Source organism: Sturnira hondurensis, unplaced genomic scaffold (genome assembly GCF_014824575.4).
Source record: "Sturnira hondurensis isolate 20B ecotype Veracruz unplaced genomic scaffold, ASM1482457v3 Scaffold0019117, whole genome shotgun sequence".
Classification (NCBI taxonomy): Eukaryota; Metazoa; Chordata; class Mammalia; order Chiroptera; family Phyllostomidae; genus Sturnira; species Sturnira hondurensis.
The window spans coordinates 273,067-281,888 of record NW_028091748.1 but is presented as its reverse complement, the minus strand read 5'-3'; the positions used below and the strand labels follow the sequence as shown (position 1 = coordinate 281,888).

The window sequence follows — 8,822 nt, the reverse complement described above, 5'->3', positions numbered from 1 at the left end:
AATGGTGTTATTAACTGTTGCTATATGATTATCACAAAGAAAAAAATTAACTTACTTGGAATTTCATCAAAGTGAAAATGGTTGTAAGTTCAATTTCTGAGGTATGGTGAAGGCAATGGGTGGAACAGTGAATGAGAAGGAAAGAAACAGAGGGATGGGGAATAATGTCTGTTATAAAATCTATTCAGCATTCAAAAAATGTTTTGACTTATAGATCAAAGCTATTTTAAACTACGTTAAGGCCTGAGTCTTAAATGAGTGACTCATCTGGTACAACTAGTAAGTAATAAGATGAATGTTAAGTTAATGTCTTATTAGAACAGAATCATTGAAAACAGTGCCAAATACTATTCTCTTTGGACATTTTAATAATGTAGAGCTGGATGGAAATGGTGACTCACCTCCTCTGAAGATCCTACATATCTGAGAGGCTCTAAGGCCCTAATTTCCCTGCTCTTCCAAAGGGGCAGCATACAGAAGTTCTACTTTCAGTCAATTGTGTATTCGTTAGAAACAAACTCAACTACAGAATCATTATCATTAAAAAATAATTTTTTGAATACTTGTATATTGTGCTAAAAATACTATGTACTTAATTTTAAAACATATCGATAAAAATCAGCATGGTATCTTCTTTATTCTAAACTTAGTTATATAATAGGAAATGGTTTTTATTATAGTGGTAACTGTAGGGGGGGAAATAATTTTCCTTTTACCCTTCTGAGTTCTTAGCTAAGAGCCTTTTAATAAAAGACAGATTAACAAGAGAAAAACAAACAGAAGCTTATTAACATGTATACCTTATGCATACAGGGAAGATGCCCAGGAAAAATGAGTAACTCTCCAAGGTGGCTTAGAATTCAGGATTAAATACCATTTTAATAAGTAAAGGGCAGGGGAAATACAGGTCTCCTAAGGAGAGTAAATGAATTTAAGGAAAGGACCCTTAGAAGAATATCAATGGATGGGAGGTAGTCTCCTTTCCCTGGTTCATAAAACTCCTAGGGAGGGGATTTATGACAGTTAAGTTCCTTCTGGCGGATCTGTTTTTAGGCAAATAAGGGAAGTTAAGAGAAAGTCTCTCCCTGCATTTGCTGTTTAATTACTTACTTACTTTTGGGGGGGGGGGAGAAAGAGAGAGAAAAAAAGACAGAAGAGAAGGAAAGAAAGGGAGGGGAAGGGAAGGGAAGGGAAGTCGGGGAGGGGAGGGATAAGATGTTGTTCCACTTACCATATTCATTGGGCGATTCTTGTAGGTGCCCTGACCAGGTGTATTGGGATGAATTTCTAACCAACTGAGCTATTCAGCCAGAGCTAAAAAACATTTGCTGTTTTTTAGGTGACTACAGATCAACATAGTCAATATACCAGAGCAGCATATTTTGGGGTTGATCCTGTCACCCTTCACAATCATAAATAGGAGAAAAAATGTTCCATGTGGGGACACATGAAAAATAGTAGCAGAACCCTCATTCAATATTACTACTTCACAATGTTTGACCAATAGTACTAGTAAACTTTTTAGAATATTAACTAAGTTAAACTTAAAAAAATAAGTCATTTTATCTGAAATTACTCCATTCATTGTAGGCTTTGTAAGTTCCTTAGAAAATAGTTCTGGAGCTCATCTAACTGGAAGAAGCACATGACTTTTCCCCATTCTTAAGCCAGGATATAAGGAATGCATTTCCAGAAACCACAAAGCCTAAGGATCCCAGTTTTAATCAGTATTTAACATAATGTACTGTATCTAAACATTTGCAAGCCTATCAGAAAAGGAGATTGGACTCAACTCCTCTTACCATTTTCACTGAACAAAATGCTCTGGGCATGATATTCCATGAAAAAGAGTAATCAGCAAGTTGTTATAGGCTTAGGGTGGAGAAGGAGAATTTTACAAAGATCAAGGAAAGAACAGACAAGGAAATTTAATACTGTTGGATGCCCTTGACCAAAATTAATGAGCTTTTAATAATGAGCTTGTTTCCTAATGTCATAACTTCTGAACTTAATGTTCTTCAGAAACATCTTATGAAAAGTCCAGGGAAAAGAACCTGCATCCAGTAAGAGTACTTCACTCTTCCCTCAGAATGAATGGAGACCAGAAATTGGATGTTTATGACCCAAAAAGGCAGAGTTTCATCCAGCACTTCTCACTCCTCCAAGATTTTCAGGGTGCTGAATGAGGATGACATGGGGCACCCAGAAATAGAAAATAATATTGCCCATCTCAAGGAGGTCCTGGAGTGCATCATTGGAGGCAAGTGCCAGTGGGACATGACCATGCTGACAACCTTCCAGGATCTGGTGGAACCAAGAAAACTGGATGCTGACAGTCTCCAGCAGGCCATGACTGTAGGCTGGTGTGTGGAAGTGCTCCAAGCTTTCTTCCTGGTGTCAGATGACATTATGGATTCATCCCTCACCTGATGGGGGCAGGTCTGCTGGTATGAGAAGCCAGGCATAGGTTTGGATGCCATCAATGATGCAATTCTTCTGAAAGCAGGTATCTACTGACTGCTGAAGCTCTACTGCTGAGAGCAGCCCTATCAGCCAAACCTGATGGAGCTCTTCCTGCAGAGGTCCTATCAGACTGAGATTGGACAGACCCTGCACCTCATCACAGCCCCACAAGGCAGCATGGGTCTTGGCAGATACCCTGAAAGGAGGTACAAATCTACAGTTGAGTATAAGACAGCTTTCTACTCCTTCTACCTTCCTGTAGCTGCTGCCATATATATGGTGGGCATTGATGGGGAGAAGGAACACGCCAGTGCCAAGAAAATCCTGTTGGAGATCGGGGAGCTCTTTCAGATTCGGGATGATTTCCTTGACATCTTTGGGGACTCCAGTATGACAGGCAAGATTGGCACTGACATCCAGGATGGTACATGCAGCTGGCTGGTGGGTTCAGTGCCTGCAACAGGCCTCTCCGGAACAGCACCAGATCTTGCAGGAGAATTATGGACAGAAAGAGGCTGAGAAGGTGGCCTGGGTGAAGGTGCTATATGAGAAGCTGAATCTGCAGGCTGTGTTCATGCAGTATGAATAAAACAGTTACAGCCACCTTATGGGTCTCATTGAGCAGTGCTCATCGTCCCTGCCCCCAGCCATCTTCCTGAGGCTGGCGCACAAGATCTACAAGAGAAAAAAATGACCTAGAGACTACCAGGGCAAGGAGGGAGACAATAAGTCCTCAAAAACAACAAAAAAAAGGCCAGTAGTAAAGTTCATATGATAAATTATAATGACTATTATTACATAATGTGGAGTTTAAGATTCTTTACAAGTTCTTACTGAGTTCCTATCATATGCTGACAGAGTAAAAAAAAAATTTAGCTCCTTTCTTTTTTTTAAATATATTTTATTGATTATACCATTACAGTTGTTCTATTCCCCCCTTCAATCCCCTCCACCCACACCCTCCCTCCCCCACCATTCTACCCCCCTTAGTTTATAACCACGTGTCTCAAGTTCTTTGGATTCTCTATTTTCCCCACTATTCTTGCCCTCCCCCCATCTATTTTCTGCCTACCATCTATGCTATTTTCTGTGCCTTCTCCCTTCTTCTCCCCCTCCCACCCCCCTGTTTCTAACCCTCCATGTGTTCTTCATTTTTATGGTTCCACTCCTGATCTAGCTGTCTTCTTGGTTTGCTTGTTTTAGGTGTGGTTGTTAATAACTGTGTGTTTGCTGTCCTTTCACTGTTCATCTTTTTCATCTTCTTTTTCTTATATAAGTCCCTTTAGCATTTCATATAATAAGGGCTTGGTGATGATGAACTCCTTGAACTTGACCTTATCTGAGAAGCACTTTATCTGTCCTTCCATTCTAAATGAAAGTTTTGCTGGATAAAGCAATCTTGGCTGTAGGTCTTTGGATTTCATGACTTGGAATACTTCTTTCCAGCCCCTTCTTGCCTGTAAGGTCTCTTTTGAGAAATCCGCTGACAGTCTGATGGGTACTCCTTTGTAGGTGACTGTCCCCTTATCCCTTGATGCTTCTAGGATTCTCTCCTTCATTTTGGTCTTGGCTAATGTAATTATGATGTGCCTTGGTGTGTTCCTTCTTGGGTCCAACTTCTTTGGCACTCTCTGAGCTTCCTGGATTTCCTGGAAGTCTATTTCCTTTGCCAGACTGGGGAAGTTCTCCTTTATTATTTGTTCAAATACGTTTTCCACTCGTGGCTGTTTCTTTCCCCCTTCTGGTACCCCTATAATTCGGATGTTGGAACGTTTAAAGATGTCCTGGAGGTTCCTAAGCCTCTCCTCATTTTTTTGAATTCTCATTTCTTCATTCCTTTCTGGTGGGATGTTTTGTTCTTCCTTCTGGTCCATTCCATTGATTTGAGTCCCCGTTTCCTTTCCATCACTATTGGTTTCCTGTGCATCTCCCTTCATTTCAATCAGTCCAGCCCTCACACGTTCCTCTAATTTGTAACTTTGTTCCTCTAATTTGTGACTATAATCAACCAGTTCTGTGAGCATCCTGATAAATAGTGTCCTGAATTGTGCTTCTGAGAGGCTGGCAATTTCTCGGTCGCTTAGAGTTATTGGCTCTGGGACTTTGAGTTCTTCTTGTGCCATCTTTCGGGTTGTTCGTGCCTGTTCCATAGCAGGATCAGAGCCCTAAAGTGTTCACTAGAACAGGGCAACTCAGTCGCTGGGTTGTGACGTTGTAGGTGGGGGCGGGGTCAAAGAGGGACAATGGCTCTCACTGGTCTTGCAGGGCAACTAAGTCGCTGGGTTGTGACGCTGTATGTGGGTGCAGGGTCAAAGATGGACTCTGGCATCCCGTCTGCCGCCTGCCGCCCTGGCCCTCACCGGTGCTGAAAGGCAACTAAGTCGCTGGGTTGTGACGCTGTATGTGGGGGCGGGGTCAAAGAGGGACTATGGCGTCCTGTCCGCCACCTGCCGCCACGGCCCTCACCGGTGCCGCAGTTGCTGCCGTCACCGGGCCCACGTGTTTCGTCCCACTGCACGCGAGTGTGCTACCGCCGTCAGCCCTCGCCCCCTGGGGCCTGCGTGGTCTGTCTCACTGTGTGCGAATATGCGCCCACGGTCTGCCCCGCACCCCAACTGGTTCCCGTCTGCCTGCGTGCCTGGGTCGGGGGCCCTGTCCTGCCCGACCCTGCTCGCTGCTGGCTCCGCCCCTCTTACCGTCCCCGTTGAACGGTTAGATGTAGTTGGACTTCCGTATAATTCAATTTTCTGTCCTTTGGTTGTGTCTTTGTTTCTCCAAACCTTTGTTGTATTCAAACTTGGTTGTGGGAGAAGGCACAGTGTTTCCACCTATGCCTCCATCTTGGCGGAAGTCTAGCTCCTTTCTTAAGACGTTTTCATTTTAAGTATTCCTTTAAAAATTCTTGTTATTTATCAAATAATTTGGGATCAACACTGAGGTAACACAGAGTACTACTCCATTTTATTCAAAACATGTATTGAGTGTGGCTCAGTGAATTAAGTGCTGGCCTACCAACTGATAGGCTGCCTGAGGGCACATGCCTGGTTTGTGGGCCAGGGTACGTGAGAGGCAACTGATCAAAACATGTTTTGGTATATACCAACAATGAAACAGCAGAAGCAGAAATCAAGAAAAAAATCCCATTCGATATAGCAAAAACAAAAATAAAGTATCTGGGAATAAACCTAACCAAGGAGGTTAAAGACCTGTATGCAGAAAACTACTGAGTTAAATATAAAGTTAATTGCAAAGATGCCAGCAAAGCTTTCCATCAAAAGTTGGAAGAGAAGGTCCAACAGAAGGTGCTTTCTTGCCCCAGGTATTTATAGACAGAATGGGATCATGTGACAATGCCAACTCTGTAGTTTAACTTTGATGTTTCAGAAGAGTTTCCAGACACCCTCTTTATTCAAGTCATAACTGATGTACAAAAATAGTTAATTATACATATACCAAAACAAGTTTATTTTTCCTCTATATTTTTCTTTTTTAAAAATTTTTATTACAACACCGAAGAAAGAAATCAAGGAAGACACAAACAAATGGAAACATACACCGTGTTCATGCATTGGAGGAATTAACATCATCAAAATGTCCATACTACCCAAAGCAATTTACAGATTCAATGCAATACCTATTAAAGTACCAATGGCATATTTCACAGACATAGAACAAACACTTCAAAAATTTATATGGAACCATAAAAGACCCCGAATAGCAGCTGCAATTTTGAGAAAGAAAAACAAAGTAGGAGGGATCACAATACCTGATATCAAACTGTATTACAAGGCCACTGTAATCAAAACAGCCTCGTACTGGCATAAAAACAGGCACCTAGACCAATGGAATAGAACAGAGAGCCCAGAAATAAACCCAACTCTCTACAGTCAATTAATATTCGACAAAGGGGGCAGTATCATAAAATGAAGTAAAGATAGCCTTTTCAACAAATGGTGTTGGGAGAACTGGACTGCTACATGCAAAAAAATGAAACTTGAGCACCAACTTACACCATACACCAAAATTAATTTAAGGTGGATAAAAGACTTAAATGTAAGCTGTGAAACCATTAAAGCCCTAGAGGAGAACATTGGCAGGAAAATCTCAGATATTCCACGCAGCAATATTCTTACTGATACATCCCCTAGAGCAAGGGACATAAAGGAAAGAATAAACAAATGGGATCTCATCAAAATTAAAAGCTTCTGCATGGCTAAGGAAAACAGTATCAAGATAAAAAGAGAAGCAACTGTTTGGGAAAACATATTTGCCAATGATACCTCAGACAAAGGTTTAATCTCCAAAATATACAAAGAACTCACTGGACTCCACTCAAAGAAGACAAGCAACCCAATTAAAAAATGGACAGAGGACTTGAACAGACATTTCTCCAAGGAGGACATACAGAGGATCCAGAGACACATGAAAAGATGCTCAATATTGCTAGCTATCAGAGAGATGCACATTAAAACCACAATGAGATACCACTTAATACCAGTCAGAATGGCTATCATAAACAAAGAAACAAACAACAAGTGCTGGAGATGTTGTGGAGAAAAGGGGACCCTAGTTCACTGTTGGTGGGATTGCAGACTGGTACAACCATTATGGAAAACAGTATGGAATTTTCTAAGAAAACTAAAAATGAATGTGCCTTTTGACTCAGCAATTCCACTATTAGGAGTATATCCTAAGAACCCTGAAACACCAATCCAAAAGAACCTATGCACCCCGATGTTCATAGCAGCACAATTTACGATAGCCAAGAGTTGGAAGCAACCCAGATGCCCATTGGTCAATGACTGGATCAAAAAGCTATGGTACATTTACACAATGGAATTCTATGCTGCAGAAAGGAAGAAGGAACTCCTACCCTTTGCAACATCAGGGATGGAACTGGAAAGCATTATGATGAGCAAAATAAGCCAGGCGGTCAAAGACAAATACCATATGATCTCACCTTTAACAGGAATCTAAACAACAAAACAAACAAGCAAGCAAAATATGACCAATGACACTCAAATACGGAACAGGCTGACAGGGTCCAGAGGGCAGAGGGGAGAGAATCATAGGGGAAAAGGGGATGGACTCACATGAATAAGTATAAAGGACACATGGACAATAACTAAGGTGGGTGTGGAAATGGGAGGGAGGTGGGGAGCACTGGGGTCGGGGCAGGGCTGGTAATGTAAGACAGAAAACTGAACTTGAACAAGAATTAAATAAAAATAAAAATTAAAAAAAGAAAATATAGAGGAAAAATAAACATGTTTTGGTATATGTGTAATTAACTATTTTTGTACATCAGTTATGACTTGAATAAAGAGGGTGTCTGGAAACTCTTCTGAAACATCAAAGTTAAACTACAGAGTTGGCATTGTCACATGATCCCATTCTGTCTATAAATACCTGGGGCAAGAAAGCACCTTCTGTTGGACCTTCTCTTCCAACTTTTGATGGAAAGCTTTGCTGGCATCTTTGCAATTAACTTTATATTTAACTCAGTGAAGAGGGTGAGTCAGTTATATATATAGTTAATTTTCTTGAATTTGTCAATTGTGTATGTATTACGTGTAATAAAACATACCAATTTTGTTGAGCTTTTCCTTCTAAATTCCATCTCATGCTTTTCTTAATGAAGAAATTATAACATTTCCTCATTAATCATTCTAACTCTATCATTCAAAGCTTTTATAAGCAAATTCCATATGTAAACAGTACTATGGTCTTTAATGTTCTATGTTGTGTTATTAACCAGGTTTTATCCTGTGCTTCTGATTACAATTTAGCTTGCATGCATCTAAGATTTTCTTTTCTTCCTTTTAAAAGTATTAAAATCAGAAAAGATTTTTGCTTTCAAGACCAATGATTTTTGTTTTTCTTCTAAAATTAAATTAACTCAAAATGTCAATTTAAGTTACTAAAACTATTTTATCAATTTTATTCTCCTAATAGATAAGCTAAAGCAGAGGAAGATGAATGATCAAAGGAAAATTCCATGTTAAGGAATGACTTCAACAGTCATTCCTTTTCCCTTGAGCTTTGAGACTCATGATATGCCTATGTATTCTAATCTTTAAATGTTAAGAAACAGTGGGTGCCATGATTTGTTTGTACCTCTTGACCTGGTTTTGGTTTATGTATGGTAAAAAGATGAGGGTCTTATTAAAATTTTGATACCAAATGTAACAAATATGTTTATTTCTATAAGTATTCAAAAAGATGTAAAAATACAAATAGTCCTTAGAATATGTTGGAAAGACTAGATTATTATTTCTTTTATTCTACATGGTCTCATATTCAATAAAAGTTAATTACTAAAATGGGAAAACATTTATCTTGTCCTGTCTATATAGCTT

General features: G+C 40.0%; 1 pseudogene; it reads left to right on the top strand.

Moving 5' to 3' along the window:
* The first annotated feature begins 1,772 nt into the window (after positions 1–1,772).
* On the top strand, positions 1,773–3,157 carry LOC119004160 (farnesyl pyrophosphate synthase-like; annotated as a pseudogene).
* Positions 3,158–8,822: the final 5,665 nt, after the last annotated feature.